Genomic DNA, 19428 nt, shown 5'->3' on the forward strand with positions numbered 1-19428 from the left:
CCCAGTATGCACTATGTACAGTTCTGAGGAGCCATGAAAAAGCAATGGAAAATATTTTGAAATCATTTGGAAAAAAAATAAACCTCTAACAATCTAATAGAACGCTTATTCACACAATATCATTGACACTGGAAAGAAAAAAAAACTACTCCACTGCAAAAGATTGTATTCATTTAAGTGTGTATTATGTTTGTAAACAAACAAGAAGCCACATCAAAGGCATAACCTGTTATTCTTCTTCTGTTCTCTGCCTGAAGGCAGGTACTTGGTGATTATTTGCCAAACCGTGTGATTTGTTACTATGGATAGGATGAGGAGGCAGGCCCCGAGTCTGAGTCAGCTGAAAAGGGAACTAGCTCCTGTCGGCATTAAACTGAGCTAATCAGCACCCCCATTCTGTCATTACAGCCTCTTAAATGTTTTAATCATTGGATCAATAGACCGCTTGCTGAGTTGAAGCTATTATTAGCTTTCAAAACCCAGCCAAGCATTCATAATGGCTACAGCTGTCATAACAAAAGTTTCCAGACAATTACCTGAAACTGACAGAATAGAATAGTGTTCCCTGTTCCAAGTGGTGGATGAACTGTATTATGACACAGCTGGTGGTAAAGGCTGAGTTGCTCAAATCCCAGAGGGAAACTTGAAACTACTGTCATAATCCATTTTTGCAATTTGTATGTTTCAAGATGCAGGCTTTGAATTTCTAGTAATAAGACCACCAAGTCTCAATAGGTTTTTTTTTTACAAAACTAAATTAAACATTTAGTGATACAAGAAAAATTGTAAGCACATACGTCTACAAAATTACTACCATAATAACTAGAAAAATTCCCTATTAATCTGACTCAGTTACACCCCCATTAAGGCAACAGTAAAACTCATAGATTTAAAGGAGACCCCAGGCAAAACACATTTGACCTTATGGATTCAAAATGAGGTTCCTTGCAAGTTGGTTCCTTGCAGACACGGTTGAAGGCTGGTTAGATCTTAAATGCCTCTGCCTTACACACACAAACTTCTTTCTGTTTGTACCTAGCTTTCCCTTTGAAAGTAACTTTTCCACTGTATTACATATTTTAACAATAACACACTTTCATCCACCAATTTCATTAGTCAGCTTAAAAAAAACATTGCTTGGCATCTTCTAACTAGGTGCAAGATTTCACCCATTCTTTTGAATGCTTTATTTAAAAATGCAAACTGCCCCCTTGACACCTATGTTTCTAAACTTCCCCATGTTTATCTAATTATCATTTCAAACCTACTTCTTTCTATACATCGAAGTCTCTAGAACAGCTGGCTTTAATCCAATTAAGAGACCACCTAACACATACATAGACACAGATACCACTAAACTTTTCTTTAAAAAAATATTTCCTATAACATTATAGACATTAATCTCTTCCTGTCAAATGGCTTCTGCTTTCAAGCCTTTAGACACAAAGGGTGACATCAGAGGTCACATGACTATGGCAAGCCTATGGCCTCATCTCACAAAGGCGCTTCTCCAAACATATCCCTTTTCATAAAAAGAAAATACCTGCATACACCATTTGTAGTTGCAGGTCAGTCACATAAATGGTCTACAATGAAAATTACCATGCACGTACAGAAAACTAGTCATTCTAGTCTGACCCACTTTCGTTTGTCCCAAGATATGCATTCCACACAATCTTTAAAGCAGTCAGGTTTTCTAATGGTAAGCATGTGGGTTGTTATTGGCTGTTTGTCTGGTGTCTGCTCATTCCTGGGGCGATGTTGCCTCTCTGGGGAATGTCGTTGCCATGGCAAGTATTGCTGCTGTGGTAATTGTTGCTGCTGATCCGTTGCCTTTGTTGGGAATGGTTGACCTCTGGGACTGATGGTCATTCAGTTCCTTGTGCAGTTGGTGACCTCACATCTTCCTCATCTATCTGTTGTGAAAGAGCAGCTTCTCCAGTTGTACGGATACGTCTGCGGCTACGGTGATATATTTGATTGTACATGGTGAAAATGAATGATCAAGGTGACAACTTCACCACACAGCAGTCAAGTTAACAAGTTGGCTGACTTCTGTTGCGAGGGTTGAATGTTTGCGTTCTGACCAGCTCTTTAATTCTCAGCTCTAGCTCTAACCTCTCTCCTCCACATCCACACTCCTCACATATTCCATTATGGCTCAACAAAATGCACTGCAAACCTGACCCCCGGGAAAAGTCACAACTGGGTTGGGTCTGCATTTTGGAAGGTGCAGAAGAGCACAATTTGGATTTTCCAAAGTCCACATGAAAGTCTGGGTCTGGACTCCAGGGTTTAAATTAGGATGAGAGATTACACAAACTAGAGTTGTAGTCCCTAGAATTTAGAAAGTTTAAAAGGGAATTTAACTAAAGCTTTCATGATATTGGGTGGAATTTTCCAGTCCCGCCAGCAATGGGGATCATGGCGGACAGAAGCTGAAAAATTCATAGTGAGGCCAACAGTCAGATATCTGTTGGTGGGAAACCAAATTGGAATGTTCCCCTCAGTACTCACATGGTCGACTTTCCGCCGATCCATGTTGGTCTTCCGCATTTGCATGAATTAGCATGTCATGAATACTCGTTATAAACACAACTCGCCAGAATCACGTTCTCCCTCTTAATTATGTGCCACGCCAGCGGGAAATCAGACCAGTCTGAAACACAACAGTAAGTGGCGTGACTTCAAGGTGAGTGCAACATTCAAAGCCCACTTGTCACACCACTGCCCTGAGTCAGCACCAATGCCAAAGCAGCTGCTTAAGGCAAGACTGGTGGGGGTCTCAGGCTGGGCCGCTCACAGTGGGTGCAGTGAGTCTCAGGCTGGGCTGCTCACAGTGGGTGCTGTGGGTCTCAGGCTGGGCTGCTCACAGTGGGTGCAGTGGGTCTCAGGCTGGGCTGCTCACAGTGGGTGCAGTGGGTCTCAGGCTGGGCTGCTCACAGTGGGTGCCGTGGGTCTCAGGCTGGGCTGCTCACAGTGGGTGCTGTGGGTCTCAGGCTGGGCTGCTCACAGTGTGTGCGTGTGTCAGGCAGGGCTGCTCACAGTGTGTGCCGGTCTCAGGCAGAGCTGCTCACAGTGGGTGCTGCGGGTCTCAGGCAGAGCTGCTCACAGTGGGTGCGTGTGTCAGGCAGGGCTGCTCACAGTGGGTGCGGGTCTCAGGCTGGGCTGCTCACAGTGTGTGCCGGTCTCAGGCAGGGCTGCTCACAGTGGGTGCGTGTGTCAGGCAGAGCTGCTCACAGTGGGCGCTGCGGCACTGAGGCAGGGCTGCTCACAGTGGGTGCTATGGGTCTCAGGCAGGGCTGCTCACAGTGGGTGCTATGGGTCTCAGGCGGGGCTGCTCACAGTGGGTGCGTGTGTCAGGCGGGGCTGCTCACAGTTTGTGCCGGTCTCAGGCAGAGCTGCTCACAGTGGGTGCGTGTGTCAGGCGGGGCTGCTCACAGTGGGCGCTGCGGCACTGAGGCAGGGCTGCTCACAGTGGGTGCTGTGCTTTGCAGGCAAGGCTGCATTCTAACAACAGACACCAACATTGGGAGTTGGGGATGGAGGTAGACGTTGACAGAGGCAGGAGGGTGAAGGGAACAAGTGAGGGTTGGGGTGGGGAGAAAGATGGCAGGCAGCGGGCTGACAGGGGTGGGGAAGCTGGAGCCTCACATTGAAGGTGCATTCAAACTTGGGAGGGGGTGGGTGGTCTTCATATAGCATGAAGTGGAGGGGTTGCAAGCAGGCTCAAGACTATTGGGGCTTAGTATAGCAAAGAGCAAAGGGTTACACACAGTCTCATGACGGGGCAGGGGTAGTTGGGGAAAATCTTAGCTTCTTCAGTCCTGAAGGAAACATGAGGCTCGGTGACATACAGTCATAGTCCTGAAACTGAGGCCAAAATATCAGGGTGAGAGGTTAAAGGCAGTCCTGGGGCTTTGTGAGCCTTGCTACAGGGCAATGCATGGCAGGCACATTGCGGTCCCAGTCCAGGAAGTGGCAAGGCCAGTGTTCTCAATGGGGGTCATGCACAGCTTGGTTTGCAGGGCGTGATCAGTGGCTCATACATGGTGGTCCTGGGAGTGGCTGCAAGCAGAATAGTCATACTCAGAGGAGGCATCAACAGCCTGTAAATGGGGTGGGGGTCACCTTTGTGTGTGACAATGCACGCAGCCTCAAGATGGAGAGGGGTGAGGTCCACATGAGGCATGCAGGCATCCACAGGTTCAGTGGGGAGGGGAGGAATGTCCTCAAGAATCACAAAGGGTTCCAGGATGACTGGGGGATACTGGAGAATTACTGGAGGGAGGTCTACCTGCACATTGTGGTGTCCCAGGGTGATTGGAGGGATGTGAACGGTGACAAGGGGAGGGTTAAAGTTCATCTGGGATGTAGAAATGCAGCACCATCATCTTAAGACCCCGAATCAATGACTCAGTTTAAAACTGGAACTGGAACAAAATCTCCATGGGAAGGGTCTGCGGCAGCATGGGAGGAGTCCATGGCTTCCAGGGCCCTTTCCGGGCATCCTCATACTTATTAAATTCTCAACGTGAAAGTGAAGGTTCAGCTGATAGAAGTCATGAACACTTTATTGAGAAGTTATAGTTGGAGCCACTTGGTGGTGTGCTTTTACATGAGACTACAATGTCACTGAGGTCACATTAGAGGTGGTCTTAATGAGCAATTAATTAAACCTCAGAAGAATGCGGGTAGAGAAGAGGCAGCCAGCCATTAAGGGAGCACAACTGCTGGATATCTACAAGATGCTTTATGAAACCCCGTAAAGTGCATTGTCCAATTTACATTGGGTCATGGGCCACAAGGCATCCAGTCATTTTGAAAGTGTAAAGCAGGGGTAATCACTAATCCTAATCAGGCAGCACTTAAGTGCCTTTACTGAGGGTCAACTTTGCACGGCAATGCTGAAGCCTCTTCCATCCTATATGGGATTGAGATGTCAAGTTGTTGGGGTGGCTTCTTAGGCACCTGTGACAGCATGCCTCAACTACAAGGCTGGAACAAGGAAAGGTGGGCAGCGCAAGGGCATGACACTGGCTTTCTCGCTGTGAGTGGTAGGTCTGCAATAGCTGGTTAAGCTACATTTATCTCTTGGATCTATCTGTCCACAGGGAGAAGGAGTATTTCAGAATGGAGGCTGCGCTCAATGCTGCTTCTTGATGGTTGTGCTCAGGTTGAGGAGGAGGAGGAGGACCCGGTGCCATCAAGCACAGCTTAGAGAAGAGCCCTGGCCTCAGGTGCATTATCCAGGGATACCCCAGGAAGAACCAGAGGCTGAGGAGGTCAGACCCATCCCACAGAGGTGACTGGCACGATCAAGGGTTTACTGAAGGTGCCTCTCCTATTTGGAGATGAGAGAGGGACAGTGCTACACAAGTCTATGTTTATCAATAGATGTGGTAGCTTATATCTACCACATTCTACGGGAGGATCTGACTCTGCACAGACTGGGAGGTCATGCCCTTCAGGTCACTGCCGCACTCAATTTCTTTTGCAAATGGTTCATTCCAGGGATCCGCAGGGGACCTATGCGGCATCTCTCAGGCTTTAACACATAAATGCATCAAGGAGGTGACAGACTCCCACGACAGTAAGGCTCATCATTATATAAAGTTCACAATAGATGAGCTAGCCAGGCTACTAGATTTCTGGGATTGGATCGATCTCTGGTTTCCTAGAGCAATCGATTGTGCACATGTGGCTTTAAGAGCTCCCTGGCAGCAGCCCCCAATCTTTGTTGGCAGGAAAGTATTCCAGTCCATCAACATTCAGCTGGTCTGTGATCATCAGAAGCAGATCATGCATGTTTGTGCCAGGTACCCTGGGAGTTCTCACAACTCCTACATCCTCCCACAGATATTCAAAGTGCCATAGCACTTACAGGGTCAGTTACTGGGTGACAAGGGGTACCCGCTGAAGGCATGGCTCATGACACCCATGCGTCATCCTCAAAGTGCCTCGCAGAAGAAATACAACACGGTGTATTTCTGTGACAAGGTCCGTCATTCAGCAAACCATTGACATCCTGAGTATGTGCTTCTGATGTTTGGACCAGTCAAGTGGGGCTCTGCAGTATTATCCAGAGAGTGTCCCACATAATCGTGGTCTGTTCCACCCTGCACAACCTGGTGCTTCAAACGGGAAATCACTTGCCACAGGGAGACATGGAGGAGGCTGAGGACTCCTCGGACGATGAAGACCTGGAAGGGCAAGAACCTGAAGAGGGTGATGATTGTTAGCTTCCATGTGAGGATGCCCTCATAGCCGCAAGGTTCCAGCAGGAGTAAGGTCCAGGCAAGGGTACCTAGAGCATGTTTCTCCTGTCCCATAGCACCATGCCAGTGATTAGAAAGGCCTTTACAAGCAGTAATATCGCAAGCAAGGTAAGCGTTTGGCCTTGGACCTGCAAAGCTCAAGGATCACAAGGCCTTAATCTTTGGAAAGGCCAGCAGCCAAAGCTGTATTTAGCCACTGTGGACAGTGAAAGGCAGCACACCAGCGCAAACCCTGCATCAACTGCACATTGTGCAGTCATTGCTACCTGAAGGAGGCACTTTGCACAGCCACAAAGGTTTGCACATGGCTGTCGAGATCATAATGGGTGCAAGACATGTGATTTCGCATTCACAATGAACACAGCTCAGTGTCAGTTAAACAACATAGCTTTCAACCCTCCAAGACACATGAGCACACATAATTCTATGGTTTGTTGCAATGCTTAAAAATTCAAAACTCAATGTGCAGTCACTTTCAGGAAAGATCTTCATACATCTCCCTTACATGACACAAGAGGTGAGTGATTAACACAAGTCTGTTAAGCATCACATAAAGCTGAGGCTCATAAGGGGAAATTAATGGAGTAGGAGCTTGGGCACCCTCTCAATAAGAGGGCACATAGATGCATGTGCACAACCCATTAAAATGATGAGACCATTGTCATGAACATGAAATATTTTAACAAAGGTGCATGATATGTATTTTCACTTGTGCCACCATAGTGATCTCACAATTTCTTAATTTTTCTTTCCCTACCGCTATGTCTAGGTGCATCCCCTACATCCACAGCAGAGGTGGAGGCAGTCTGCTGACTGCACTACCCTGTTGTCTGCAATTACCTTGGTGGGCATGTTCTGGAGGCCCGAAGCCTGGCGGGCCCCAGCCTGCTTTTGGTCTCCTACTGTGAGGCAAATGACCCCCCTCAGCCTGTGTAGCTGGAGCTGATTGGGTCACAGGCAGTGGGGATTGGGATCAGCTGGACACTCCAGGAATCATCTGGGTGGATGGCCCCAGGGTGTCCAGCTGATGGTCTTCTTCCCTTAGGGCATCCAAAAGGCCCTGCATGACTCCTTGAGAAGAGGCATCTGGAGTGAGGTCGAGGTGCCCCGTACCCCTCTCACCTAGGCATTAATGGACCCCACCAATGCCTAGAGCGATGGAGTGCAGGTTCAAGTGCATATCCATCAGAACCTACTGGACCAAGGTCTCCAAGGCAGCCACCACCATTCCCATGGTGACCTCAAGGCGCTTGCACGTTGGAGTCATGATATCAGACAGAACGCAGACCGACTCCTCTATCCTTCACTTGAGTCTGTTGACTGCCTCTCGCAACTCTGCCAGATGTTCAGCTGCCTGTCTGTAGCTCCAGCATGCATACCATAGCAATTTCCAGAGACTCATCATCTGACTTGGACACAATGGTTGCCTATTCTCCAGTAGTCCTCCGAGTGCCAGAGACCTGGGCTGTCACTGTCTCTTGACTGCTGCAGAGACGTCTCTGTGAAGTGTTCTCCAGAATGTGACTCCGAGCCTAATCTAGATCTATGGCCCACCAGGGTGTGTGTTTCTGCGCTGGTGGAGGGTGCAGGTGAATGCAGTGATGGGTCTTCATCAACAGTATCCTCCTCTGAGGTGGCCTGGGGTCTGGGGCTGCTGATCTGGATGGACATCTGTCTGGGCCTGCTGGTGCTTGTAAGAGAGATAAGATAGATTTAGTTCATGAGCACACAGAATGCAACATTGCATGTCACTCACTGTAAATGTCAGGATGAGGTCAACTCATGGAGGGCTCATCCATACCATCTTGCTGGGAGAGGCTGATCTCGGCATCACCACAGGAGCAATCCCTGTCCTCTCCTGCCAGCTTGACAGCACCCTCCTCAAACTTAGGTAGCTCCTGGATATCAGCCGTCCCTCCTCTGGTCTGGAATTTCACCCTCCTGTTATGGGCAAGCTTGGCCTGCATGAAGACAAAAGGATGGAAAATGATGAGAAGAGGTGGAAGCCTGCATGCCTGCTGTCTGTGCTGAGCCCTCCCCAACAAAAGCTAAAGATGCTGTTTGTGCAGGATGATATAAGAGATGCTGGTGATATTAAAGTATCTGTTAGACATTTAGTGCTGATGTCTCCTCCTCTAATATTATGTGAGATCCCTGAGCAGAGCGGATGCGATCGTTCATCCTCTCCTGCACTGCAAGGCACTTTGCTGGTAGGTACCTGATGTGATCTCCTCTGTAACCGTTTCCCAGACTGCCGAGGCGAGGTTAGTGGACCTCCTGGAACCATCCCTTTGGAGAAGGGCATCCCGATGTTGGCGGACACCTCGGATCAGAGCATCAAAGGAGTCGTAGCTGCACCCCAGGGCTCCATGCTTCTTTGTCCTGGGGGCCACCATGGGTCGCTTAAGAACACGAGCTGAGCTGGAGAGAGTGAATTTGTATTCAGGTGGCACTTAAATATGGTGCCAGAACCTTCAGTGTCATTAAGTGACGGTGCGGCAGGTGAATCAGTGCCTGCCCTGCCATGTGATTCGGACAGCTGCTCAACAATGCATAATTAATGAGCTTCGAAGCGTAAAATTGGGTGCAATAATCAACCCCACCCTGTTTTCATGATGGCATAAACCAAATTTTGGCCTAATATTGTGAGACCCCTGAGCAGTGTAACCCTCTGAGTGCACCACTTATCCTGCCCACCACTGCACTTAGTCTCTAGAATGGAAACCTCTGCCGATTAAGAGGAACATATAGGGTATATGGAAAGAAATTGTTTCCAGTGGTTAGGAAGTCTAGGACTCGGGGCCATATTCTAAGAATTAGAGCCAGAACTCTCAGAAATGTAATTAGGAAGCACTTTTACACACAAAGGGTGGGAGAAGATGCTAGATCAATTATTCATTTTAAATCTGAGATTGATAGATTTTTGTTGATTGAAGATAATAATGGATATGGGGATAGATGGAGTTAGGTCGCACAATCTCATTGAACGGCAGATCAGGTTCCAGTGGCTAAATGGCCTGCTCGTGTTCCAATATTCTTATGATTTGGAGATGATGGGACATTGAGAAAGTTGTAAGTCAGTAGACATTGGGTGGAATTTTCCGCTTCCAATGGTGTTGGGCATGTTTGGCAGGGTGAGCGGACAATATGGTAAGATGGCCAAAAATTGGTTTTATGCCATCACGAAACCAGTTTGCGATCGTCCACTCTGCCCTTCAATGGCAGGCCATGTTTACTGCCGTCACACATTGGGAACCTAATCTCAATACTTTAGTATCTCATTATAAACCCTGCTCACCGGAATCATTCCCCCCCACACTGGATCATCCAGGCAACAATCACACCGACATGTTTCACAACTGTACATAAGCGATGTGCATCTGGCAAGCTGTATTTCACTTGGGACTTCGAGGTTTGTTTGCCCACCTTCTTTCAGGCAGCACTCGTGGTCATCAGTGCCAGGCTTCACAGGCACATCGCTTTTAGGGGGTCTCTACCTAACAGACCAGCCGTAAGGCCGGGGGTGGCTTTTCCATAGCTGCAGGGGTAGGGCTTGCTTGGGGAAGTGGGAGAAGTGGCCTCAAGCAAGGGAAGAGGCTGCAGGGTGAGGGCTGTACTAGGGAAGAGGGAGGGTATCCCAGGGTGTGTGGGGCAGCACATGTTGATCTTGGAAGTGGCATCAAGATGTTGAGGACTGAGGAGGCAGTCTCCACAGGAGATGAGGCCAGGTAGTATTGAGGAGGTGGGGAGGCTGCAGAAGGATTTGGACAGGTTAGGAGAATGGGCAAAGAAATGGCAGATGGAATATAATGTGGGGAAGTGTGAGGTCATGCACTTTGGTAGGAAGAATAGAGGCATAGACTATTTTCTAAATGGGGAGAGAATTCAGAAATCTGGAGTGCAAAGGGACTTGGGAGTCCTAGTCCAGGATTCTCTTAAGGTTAACTTGCAGGTTGAGTCGGTAGTTAGGAAGGCAAATGCAATATTGGCATTTATTTCGAGAGGACTAGAATATAAAAGCAAGGATGTGCTACTGAGGTTTTATAAGGCTCTGGTCAGACCAGATTTAGAATATTGTGAGCAATCTTGGACCCCGTATCTCAGGAAGGATGTGCTGGCCCTGGAGAGGGTCCAGAGGAGGTTCACGAGAATGATCCCAGGAATGAAAGGCTTAACATATGAGGAACGTTTGAGGACTCTGGGTCTATAGTCGATGGAATTTAGAAGGATGAGGGGGGATCTGATTGAAACTTACAGAACACTGAAAGGCTTGAATAGAGTGGATGTGGGGAAGATGTTTCCATTAGTAGGAGAGACTAGGACCCGAGGGCACAGCCTCAGAGTAAAGGGAAGACCTTTTATAACAGAGATGAGGAGAAACTTCTTTAGCCAGAGAGTGGTGAATCTATGGAATTCATTGCCACAGAAGGCTGTGGAGGCCAGGTCATTGAGTGTATTTAAGACCGAGTTAGATAGGTTCTTGATTGGTAAGGGGATCAAAGGTTACGGGGAGAAGGCTCAATTGGGTTGAGAAACTTATCAACCATGATTGAATGGCAGAGCAGACTCGATGGGCCGAATGGCCTAATTTCTGCTCCTATGTCTTATGGTCTTATAGAGGTGTGAGGGCGTGTCTGAGAGAGAGTGAATGGTGATGTCCCTTGGGCTGGCAGTGAGTGAGATGCCAGTAAATGTGTGATGGCCTTATAAGTGTGTGAATTTAGAGTGATGAGATGGTTGCCTTACCTGGCAGCACAAAGGAGAACATTCATCCTCTTTCTGCACTGGATGGCCAAACGGTGAACCAGTTAATCTGGGATCAAAAGAGAAAAAGGAAAAGCAAACTGAAGGGTGAATGAATGGATTGAAGTTTCTTTATGTTTATAAACAAAGTACCAAAGGTCAAGTAATACTCCTTCCCAATTAAATGGGATATAATCTGTCGCTAAATCACCTCAGGGAATTTTGTAGTATCGAAATGCTCTGTTAATGCTGGATAGTTCCATGGCACTGAGACTTTATTTATTGTGGTTGATAAGTAATTAAAATTATTCAAATATACAACCCCAAACGTTCCAACAAATGAAATGAGCCACATGGCCTCTGCAGATCAGCATGACTTGTGATGTTTTCAAGGTAAAGACCAAAATATGGCAATTAAAGCAATGGTATGTAGGGGGCAATAGGCAATATTTGCATTGTTGGAATTCAGTCACCTTTGGTTATTCTCTAGCAATATGAGATATCCTGAGAAGCAGCATATGTTAAGTAACCCTGGCCCTAGCTTAGTCTAGTTTGTTAATGAAAAGCATAGTGACTGACTGGATCAGGTTTCTGAGATTTCACTACACGCCGACAGGAGGAAATTCTGATTGACACAGTTCAACCTTGAGCAATTAACGGCTTATGTTTCTTTGCGTGTGCTACTCCCACTCAGCCGTAGCCAGTTTAAAATTAAGAGTCTTATCACCCATGTAAAATTAGCACACAGGAGGATGCATTACCAGTGCGATAATTGCATTAATGTGGGCTTCAAGGATTTCAACTTGCACCCAATGATTTTGAAAATGTGAAAACTCCAATCAATTCACCCCTTAACTTTATAAATTCCAAAGAAAGCAACCATAGTTTGTGTAATCTCTCCTTGTAATTGAATCCTTGGAGTCCATGTCTCATTCTGGTAAATAGATGCTGCACTCCCTCCAAGGCCAGTATATGCTTCCTAAGGTATGGTGCCCAGAACTGCTCACAGTTTTCCAGATGTGGTCTCCATGGCTTTGTAAAGCTTCTAACCCTTTATATGCTAATCATTTCAATACAGAGGTCAGCATTGCATTAGCCTTTTGAATTATTTCCTGTACATGTTCATGGCATTTTATGTACCTGTACCCCTCAATTCTCTTTGGAAATCTACTGTTTGCAGCTTTTCACCATTTATAAAGTACACTGTTTTTCCTTTATAGGTCCAAAGTGGATGACCTTACATTTTTATAAATTCAAATTAATGTGCCACAGTTTTCCCCTTTCACTTACTCTATCAATATAGCTTCATGATGTTACATTTCCATCAACACAGCTTACATTGCAGCTTTTGTGAAATTAGCAAATTTGGATATCTGGCTTTCTAACTCCCCTCCTAAGTCATTCATAAATAAGGTGATTAGTTAAGGTCCCAACACGTGGGACACCAATAGTCAGCTTTCTGCCAATTAGAATACCAGCACATTATCCCTACTCTCTGATCCTGCTGCTCAGCCAACTTCCTCATGAGGTCCGTAATATGCCTTCAAGGTCGTGGGCTTCAACTTAAGTGAGCAGTTTGCTATGAGGTACTTCAATAAATTACTTTTGGAAGTCCATAAAAATAACATGTATAGACATTCCCCTGTCCATTACTTTAGTCACCAATTCAGAAAAACCAAATTCATCAAGCATGCCCTACCCTTTATAAATCCCTGCTGGCTTTCTCTGATCAGCTGAAAATTTTCAACCCTTAATTAAAAACTGCAATAATTTCCCAAAAATAGTGTTAAGCTCACTTGTCTATAATATCCTGGTTTCGCCCTGTCATTTTCTTAAACAGTGGAGTGGCAGGAGCATAATTGAATGGTTCCAGGAATGAGAAAACATTATAAAACGCTGATTAGGCCACAGCTGGAATATTATGTGCAGTTCTGGAATCCACATTATAGGAAGGATGTGATTGCACTAGAGAGAGTGCAGAGGAGATTTACCATGATGTTGCCTGGGCTGGAGAGTTTTAGTGATGAGGAGAGATTGGATAGACTGGGGTTATTTTCCCTGGAGCAGAGGAGATTGAGGGGGGATATGATTGAGGTGTATAAAATTATGAGGGGTGTAGATAGGGTAGACAGGAAGGAACTTTTCCTCTTGGTGGATGGATCAATAACCAGAGGGCATAGATTTAAGGTAAGGGGCAGGAGGTTTAGACAGGATGTGAGGAAGAATTTTTTCACCCTGAGGGTGATGGGAATCTGGAACTCACTGCCTGAAAGGATGGTAGAGGCGGAACCCTCATAACATTTAAGAAGTATCTGGATGTGCACTTGCAATGCCATGGCATACAAGGTTATGGGCCTAGTGCTGGAAAATGGGATTAGAATAGTTAGGTACTTGTTTGACCAGCACAGACTTGATAGACCGAAGGCCCTTTTTCTGGGCTGTAGATCTCTATGACTCTATTAGAAGATTATAGTTAGGGCATCTGCAATATTGTTGCCTATTTCCTTTTGGATGGAAGCCATCTAGTTCTGGGGAATTGTCCATCCCTCTTTAGTGTCATTATTTTCTTTACTGCTATTTTGCTTATGTTAATTTTGGTGAATACTGCATTCAATGAACGATTGGGCTAAGATAGCATTTGGCAACCAGCATATAGTTTCATTTTTGGTACTCCCAGCACAGATTTTTGACACTAATTATATTGGGCTCCATGACTTTGCATCCATTTTAATTTTAATGAATGGACAAAAATCAAACTTTGAACTGGGCATGGGCCTGAATTCACTGTATGCATGTCCAGTGTGTGAACTGCGGCCATTAAAGGCAAAAATTTACCCCTACACATGGTTTGAAAAATTATAATGTTTCAATAATGATACCTCAATTTCATTCAAAATCCAGTCCTGTGGTGTGCTGCAGGTGTGGTGGTAAAACCTCTGGAAGTGGTTTTTGTGCAATTTAGTTGTCCCAAGATGAAAATGATTTATTTTTCTGTCTATGGGACATTACATAGTTGAGAGCTTGCCCATTGTTTTCCATTTCCTTTGGGGTTGTGCGATGTAAATGAAACTTGCTATCATTCTAATCATAGTTGCTGATTCATTTTCTATCAGCATGGTTAGTTTCAAAGTCAGCACAATGGAGTTGTGATGAAATTCTAAGTTTGTATAATTAAACTAAAGACAGGTGCAACTCCAACATGAATTCTTTTTGCGGGATGCCACTTTTGACAGCTGTGCCCTTAGGGGTTCCTCTGGTGCATTGATCTTTGCAGGTTAAAAATTGTGTGCAATGCTCTCAATAATATATTCAATAGGCAATGGAAAACCTTTCAAAGTTCCTGAGAAAATATCTCACTTGATTAAAAGCAAAATACAGCAGATGCTGGAAATCTGAAATAAAAACAGAAAACGCTGGAAAAGCTCAGCAGCTCTGTCAGCATCTGTGGAGAGAGTCCGTATGACTCTTCTTCAGCTCTGACGTGAAACATTGGGTGGAATTTTCCATTTATGAGACCAAGTGCAGTGGCGGGTGGTTGTGGTGGAGCCATCCCACTGGTCAGAATGGCAGGAACTCACACCTGATTCCACACTTGGAAGCTCATTAATTGTGCACAAGCGAGTGTTGGGCCAAATCACCTGGTGGGTAGGAAACTGATGTGTCTGCCCGTCATCGGCTGGTGGGGTCAAAAGGTCCGGGCGCCATACTTAAACTCCAGTCCAACACATTCATCTCACTCTCCCCAGCCCACCTGTCTTCAGGACACGTGCAGAGATATCTTCCAGCCACAAGAAGAAAGCCGAAAGCTGCAAGAGGATGGCAGCACCCCACTTCACCCACCAGGCCTTCCAGACCTTGATCAGAGGAGTGCAGGCACTCAGTGCTACGACTGGTCCCCAGGCGAGGTCCCCCAATTTACCCCAAATTGTTAACTTCTCAAACAGAACCTCAATTTTGTTATGCTCCCGGCTGAGGAAGAATGAACTGACTCCCCTTCTTTATTCAACCCCCTCAGTTGGTCACAACAAGTTTAATTTAAAAAGGATCCCTTCCCCCCGTGGACACCTTTTCCCAGTCCAAATGTATTTATGGGCAGAATTTTAGGTCTCACGGATGGACACGCGCCCAACCTGTTCAGGTGAAAACTTGTGCAAAGTGACGTCGGGCGAATGTCCCGACATCATCATGCACTCGTGCGATGTTTCTCTCAGCAGACACGCGCAAAAGTCGGAAGTGTGCCCATCAGCAATTAAGGGGCCAATTAAGCCCATTGATGGCGCAATTGTCTCCAATTTTTCATGGGCCATCCAACCTTACGGCCAGCAGATGGATGAATTGGCCAGGTGGCCTTTACATTTTTCATCAAACCCCATCTAAGGGCAGGATGAAATCTCTGTTATGAAATAAAATAAAAATAAATATCTATAGGTAGCATTTTTATGAGATGCTTGATAGTGATGCATGGACATTTTTTTGCAGCTTTTTAAGCCTTTATTTCATCATTTGAATATCTGCAGCTCCCTGAGGCAGCTGTCTGCCTTCAGGGATCTCTCTCACAGCGCTCACCTACACCTGTAGTGACGTCATTGCCCATCCTCTTCCCTCCCCCACCTGGCAGCATTGAGCTTTTCAGCGGGCCTTTCACGCTGGCTGGCCATTAATTAGATGAACTCGTGGCCAGAGGCCAATCACATTCGGGGGTCCATTTCCCAACTGCTCCTGGGTCCACCATTCACAAGCGCCTGCCAAGAATAAAATTCAGGCCTATATTTTAGAAGGAGCCAACTTAACCAGACTTTCTTGAGTCAAAGAAAGAATCAGTTTTTTGTTACTAAAAACCCAAGAAAAAATAATAAAAATACAACACACATACACAAAGATCACAAATGAGAAGCTGAGTCCAAAAAAAAAGTTAATAAAAGGTATATGAATCAGTCTTTGTAGATGGTGAAATGTTGCAGCCGTTAAGTTGAGTGATTCTGGTACTGTTGACTCTAACAGTTGAACAGTTGGTTTGGAGGCACTTGGTTCTGTAGGTTAGCTGAAGGAGCTGTTCTATCCCTTTTTAACAGTGTTTTTTTCTGACTTGCCTGCAGAAACAGAGAGAGACAGAGAGAGATAGATTTTTGCCTGCAAGCTGCTGGGATACCTAGGTGATGTTATTCTGCTGTGACCCTCACAGCACACACTAGCACACCAGAACTAGAACACACAGATCAGGTTTGCAGCTAGCTTTTTAACTCCTTTCCTTGTGTATTCCTGGAAGGGAAAAACAAACATGTCTTTTGCCCAGAATCTGCTTTCTGTCAACTTAGATCATGTCCACATTCTGAGATATATCTCAACAGGAGATGGCTTCTGCTGAGATGTGGTAATCAGTCACCATTATCTCCACAACCACAGGAGATTAAAGTTCAGCCTTTTGCATTTCAAGGGTCTCTGTCTGAAGTGGGCCTTGACATCTTTTTAGGTAGGACATTCCATGTTCTCCCTCGACTCTAGGTCAAGTATAATCCACATAGGAATTTTCCAGCAAGTGGTTAATTTACATTCTCAGCTGGCTTTTGCTTGTATGTCATTTAAAAAAAAACATACCTTCCTTTAAAAAGTTCAATATGCCCATAAGTAATCCAGGACTGGTCTCCACTGTCGTAACAATGGGTATGCCCTGTATCCAGTCTGAGCCACCAGATCATGTCTGAAGAGGAAGCTCTGGAAGAATCGTCACAGCGCTCACACGCAGCCTCCACCAGCTCAGAAACACACACACCAGTGGGGCACAGCTATAGATTAGGCTCGGGCTCACTTTCTGCAGAATGCCTGACTGACATGTGCCCGCCGCAGTCAGAGGCAGGGACAGCCCAGGTCTCCGGCACTCGGAGGCTACTGGAGACCAACCACCCACTCAGTCCGAGTCAGATGATAAGCTTCTGGAAGTGGCCACCAACTCAATACTGGAGATGGAACGACAAACAGTGGAACATCAGGCAGAAATTCAACAGTGACTCAGCAGACTAGAATGAATGATGGAGGTGTCCATCCAAGTTCTGTCTGATGTCATGGTTCCAACATGTGAGCACCTTGAGTTCACCATGGGAACCACCATGAAGAACTTGGTTCAGCAGGTCTTGTTGGATTTACGCTTGGCCCTGCAGTCCATGGCCACACACCCTGGTGGGCACCATCAAGATGTAGGCGACATGGGGGCGAGGCACCTTGACCTCTCTCCAGGTGCCCAGGAGTCAGGGAGAAAACCTCGGACACACGCAGGGTGGATGAGTATCGCCCAGACATCCTGAGGCCCTCTTCTCAGGACACTCCAAGTGTGTGCAGCCACTCAAACTCCCCTCTGCCTGTGACGACATCCGCTCCAGCTGCTCAGGCCCCCAAGGGTGCTTCTGCCCCTTAGCAGGTGGCCCTTATCAGGCCGGGGCAGTCCAGACCTTGGGCTACCAGAGGACGTCCACCAAGGTCATCACAGAGATCAGGATGTAACAGTTAGTGGGCTGCCTCCACCTCTGCTGCAGATGTTGAGGCTGCACCGATGCATAGCTGTAGAGCTGAGAAAGTTAAGAAAAATTATTTTTGAATCATAGGTGTGTTATACATGTAAAGAAATTGTACTTCTGTTAATACATTTGATGGTTATGAGAATGTTCCTGCCAACTGAAGGCATTGTGATTTTGTTCTTTGGAATCCTCTTATTTCAAGGTAATGTCTTCCTCCCACTCTGTCATAGGGTCCCATTGTGAGATTCACATTCTTTTGATGTCAACCTCAGTTGATCCCGTCTCCACATCTTTGTGTGATGTCAGAGAGATGTGTTTAGATCTTTATTTGAATTGTGTGATGTAAGCTTTTCTAACCCTTCTTCCTCATGGAACATCACTGAGCTCATTAGCATTGATAATCTAACAGCATTTGTCTCTCCTCTACCACTACAGCAGAAGAAAAGACATGCACGGGAGGAGGAGATCTTTAGGCATGTCCACATCTCAGTCACAGCAGTGTTTGTAACGTTAGATAGCTGCAAAGGCTTCAAGTCTTCTCTCACATTGATCTTGTTCCTAATTGGCTCTCAGTTCCCAGAGTGAGGTCACTCACAGGGCCTCACAGACCAAAGCAAAGATCCTGACCTGGTGATTCATGAGGCCAGAATGCGCAAGAGTGAATGCACGACTTGTTCTCACTGTAAGTGGGTGGACATCCCCTGAGATGAAAGTAAATGGCATTGAGGGCTAGGAGGGATGTGGCCATATACCCGCACTTAACTTTACTCTTCCTGGAATCTGTCAGCAACTAATGTATCACCGGCACGTCTCCCACGTCTTCCTTCCTCCATGGCGTGTTCGCACTCACACTGACCTTCAGCAGCCTCCTGAGGTTCCTGGGTTTCCGGATCTTCATCCTCCAATGAGCTCTCATCCTCCTCCAGTTCATCCTCTGGCAGGGATTCACCTCTTTGCATTGCCAGATTGTGAAGGGTGTAACACACTGTGATGATATGGGAAACCCTGTCGGGAATATATTGTATTGAGCCACCTGAGCATCTGAAATGCATCTTCAGAAGCCCTATGGTCTGCTCTATAAGGGAGCATGTGGAGCTGGGAGCAGCATTGTACCTCTCCCCGGAATTACTCTGAGGGTGACACACCAGTTTCAGTGGGTATTCCTTATCCCCAAGCAGCCACCCCTGCAAACACAATGGTCCCCCAAAAATCTTTTTTCTGTTATTATTCATTGGATGTGGGCATCACTGGCTAGGTCAGCATTTATTGCTCATCCTCAATTGCCCTAGCTTAGAGGGCACTTTAAGAGTCAACCATTTTGCTTTGGTCTGGAGTCACATGTAGGCCACACCAGGTAAGGATGGCAGATTTCCTTCCCTAAAGGATATTCGTGAACCAAATGGGTTTTTATGACAATCAGCAATGTTTTTGTGGTCATCATTAGACTTTTAATTCCAGATTTTTATTGAATTAAAATTTACCATCTGCCATGGCAGGATTGGAACAAAGGCCCCCAGAGCATTACCCTGGGTCTCTGGATTACCAGTCCAATGGCAATACCACTACACCATCACACCATCGCCTCCTCAGCTCAGGTACCTGGGAGTGACTCAGGATGTAGGAGTCATGGCAACTTCCAGGGTACCGTGCACAAACATGCAGTATGTGCTTCCGGTAATCACACACCAGTTGTACATTGATAGAATGGTAGCCCTTGCAGTTTATAAACATTAGCGGCTGCTGCCATGGAGTCCATACAGCCACATGGGTGCTGTCTATTGCACCCTGTACTCCTGGAAAGCCTGAGATGGCTGCGAAGCTGGTTAATCCCACCGCCTGGCTATCTTCATCCAGCGCAAACCTGACATAATGATCAGCCTTCCTGTAAAGGGCATCTA

This window comes from Carcharodon carcharias, chromosome 6 (assembly GCF_017639515.1).
Source record: "Carcharodon carcharias isolate sCarCar2 chromosome 6, sCarCar2.pri, whole genome shotgun sequence".
NCBI classification, from domain to species: Eukaryota; Metazoa; Chordata; class Chondrichthyes; order Lamniformes; family Lamnidae; genus Carcharodon; species Carcharodon carcharias.